Genomic DNA, 3,763 nt, shown 5'->3' with positions numbered 1-3,763 from the left:
GGGAACTCGCACACTATTGGGACCTCATCGATCGAACTTGGCCTCCCAGCGGCCACTTGTGTGTTCATCACATAGGCTACAAACCTGCTGCAGCCCTGCTGCAAATTCTGTCTTGCTCTGGAAAACGAACAAAATGTTGACCCGCATCGGGTATCCTCGCCGTACACCGTAAGCACTCCCCCACTAGGGTCTCGTATCGTCACCAACTGACACTCACAGTCTATAACAGCTCCAAATCGGCTCAACCAATCCATACCCACTATAACACATACGTCCCCCATCGAAATCGGGACCAGATCTATCGGGAACTCCACACCGAAGATCTTGAGTATACATCCTCGGATCACATCCGTAGCATACACCGCTCGCTGGTTAGCTATAGAAACTCGCAGAGGTCGACTCAACGCCTCTCGCCGGATACTGATGTGCTGACTAAATGCCAAGGAAACAAATGACCGAATCGCACCCGAGTCAAATAACACCAAAGCAGGTACAGAATTCACAAGAAAAGTACCTATGCATATCATAATATAAGCACAACACTTCAAATTCAACACAAATAAATGAAAGAATACATACCAGCCACGACATCGGGCACTGCATGAACCTCCTCTGCTGTCAACTTGAAGGCTCTCCAGTGAGCCTTCGGTGCCTCGACCTTCACCGGCCGAACCTCAGTAGCGCGCACGACGGCAGGGGCAGATCCCTGCTGTGCTCCCTGGGCTGTCCCTCACAGCTAAGGACACTCGGCCTTCCGATGGCCCGTCTGGTTGCAATGAAAGCAAAAAATGAATCCCTTGGGGCAATCCTTGGCTATATGTCCCTCCTTTCCACATTTGTAGCAAGCACTAGACCGACAAACCCCATCATGTCCCTTGCCGCACTTTCCACAAGTGGGGCCCTTCTGGCCTCCAGATCTCGAATCGGCGGGCTTTGTCCGCTTGGCTGCCGGCTGAGACTATGCTGGCCGCCTATCCATCCCCTGAGACTCGGCCTCCTCCCTGGCCTGAGTCTCCAACTCAATCTCCCTCTTCCGAGCATTTTCCTGAAGCTCAGCAAATTTCCTGTAAGTCGAGTTCGATATGAACTCCCGAATATCCCTCCTCAAAATGCTCAAATATCGGTTTCATGCGTGCCTGCTCGGTAGACACCTGCTCAGGGCAGAACATCGCCCTCTCATGAGACTTCCTGGTAATCACAGTAACCGCATCAGTACCCTACTTGAGCGTCAAGAACTCTTGAGCCAACCACTCCCTCTCCACATGGGGAACATACTCGTCTCTGAACATGGTGGTGAACCTCTCCCAAGTCACCTCAGAAATCTCCACAAGAGTGAAGCTCGCCGTCACGAACTTCAACCAATCCTTCGCTTCCAAGCGAAGCCGGTTCAGCGCGAACCGTACCCTCAAATGCTCTGGACAGGAACATGTGTAGAAACATCCCTCGATATCATAAATCCATCTCATCGCAGCGATCGGATCCTGTGTCCCATCAAACTCTGGTGGCTTCGTGTTGTTGAACTCCCGAAACAACAACTAGTCACCTCCCTGAGGCCTGGCAGCAGCAACAGCGACAACAACCGCAGCCCCAGTCACTGCTGCGTACCGCTCATCAAAGGTCTCAATCAATGTGGTCTTGATAGACCCGAACATCTCTGGAATCCCGGCTCGGATAGCCGCAACCACCTCCTTATGAATCATGTGGCGGAGCTCCTCATCACTCACCCCGCTGGTCTCTGGTCTATGGTGCGTCTGACCCATGACGTTTCTCTGAAATTCAACATAAAAATATCAGAGACCCTGCTTGAGCATACTCACACTCGATAACACATCCCTACTTGCTCCCTTGAACCCCAAGGATTCTTACTTGGACTGCACACTGATATGGTGTCTTTGGTAGTACGGGCCCTTATACTACCACCCACATCGCATCAATATTCACCCCAAGTCCTCCTCCTTGGATCCCAGATCACAAGTACTCTACATCTCGCTAGCATAGGCTACCCATTGGTAGATCTCTCATAAGCTCCTCACTTCTATCTACTCACTCTTAAGCAACAGAAATCTTCCCAGGCTAAGGCATCACAAATCAGGCCACTCTAGTCCTAATATGAATACCTAGCCTAATCTAGCATGCATATCATATCATAACGTATCTCATAACACATAATGTAAGCGTATTTTAGGAAATCACCGTTCGGGCGCTGGCTGATCGTACACACTGCTCTTCTCTGCTTTTCAAAAACATTTTACTCTTGAGGAACATTTTTGTGAACTTTTTTTTTGAAATCTCTCAAATCCTCAGTTTGAGTTCAGATACGCCCGAAGGTGTACCCGAATCCCTCAAACCAGGGCTCTGATACCAACTTGTAACACCCAAAATTTTCAAATAATTTTTCACATTTTAAAAACACACTTTCATTCATAATTGTTATAAAAATATCATTATATCACAAAATCAATTCATAACATCACATTCCAAGATCAAAAAAATGTAAAGGCTCCTCATGTGTGTACTGATCAAGTCGGCGCCTTCCCGCGATCCTCACTGGTACCTGAAACACATAACACAACACTATAAGCATAAATGCTTAGTGAGTTCCCCAAAATACCACACACAACACATATGTCTTTCTAGGCCATAACTCTGTAGGACCTTCCGATCCAAATGTCTCAGGGGACTTCCGTCCCGAATCCCGGTAGACCTTCCGGTCCTACCCGTATCGACCTTTAGGTCCGTAACCTCCTGACCTTCCGGTCCTTATCATACATAACATACATATCACATAACAACATATAGCACATACATCTCATAGCATACAAGACCTTCCGGTCACACATAGGTACCCTTCCAGGTACAATATAGTGAGAAGACTCACCTCGGGTAACTCGGAAATCTCGAACTCTGTAAAATCGGGTCTAGCCTCCGCCTAATCATATGAAATAAACACTCTAAATCAATACATTTCTCAAGGCTAGACTATTCCCTCTCTTAGTACTCTCAGAAGGGTAAAAGACCATTTTACCCCTCTCATGGCTCAAAGACCCTAAAGTTGATCAAACCCTAAAAGTCAACAAAAGTCAACTCTCCGGGTTACGCCGCACGTACCAAACATGTACGTTGGGCGTACCCAGCGTCCTCACAGAAATGGGGTGTGCGACCCCTTACGCCCCGCGTATTGGGATTACGCCCCGCGTAACTCCTAGTTTCAGACTCTAAGCTCTTGAGGTCTTAAACAGTTAAGACCCACGTCTAACTTCTAGATCTGACCCTTTCTAAGCCTCTTAATCCATAAAGTTGGTGACTTTAAACCTTTGAATGGCTGGAAAAGTCACTAACACCCATAACATTCCATTTCCGAACTATAGAAAGCTCATAACTCAAGCATGACCTCATAGCAATGACCAAGATGGAAACTTGATGGATCTATAACACAAATATCACTGAAATGGGACAGATCTAGGTCCATGGAGTACATTACACTCATAAAGTCTCCACCTTTGGGACTTTTAACCCTAGAAATGGTCCATGCAATATCAAACCATATAAAGAGGAAAGTTTTCAACTTTATACCTCTAGAAGAAGCTCCTTTCTCTGTAGATCTCAGATCCAAACATGCACTTCAAGCCCTAGCCTCCACAAGCTCTTCTCCTTCTTCTTCACTAACACACCAAGACACTTTTAGATCCAAAACACACACACACACATACTTAAGCTAAGGACGATGGAAGGCTCTATCTCTGATATGGAGACTGAGAAATGA

The sequence above is a fragment of the Lactuca serriola genome, chromosome 7 (assembly GCF_051521515.1).
Source record: "Lactuca serriola cultivar US96UC23 chromosome 7, Lser_US96UC23_V15, whole genome shotgun sequence".
Taxonomy (NCBI): domain Eukaryota; kingdom Viridiplantae; phylum Streptophyta; class Magnoliopsida; order Asterales; family Asteraceae; genus Lactuca; species Lactuca serriola.
Note: the sequence above shows the minus strand (reverse complement) of the source record.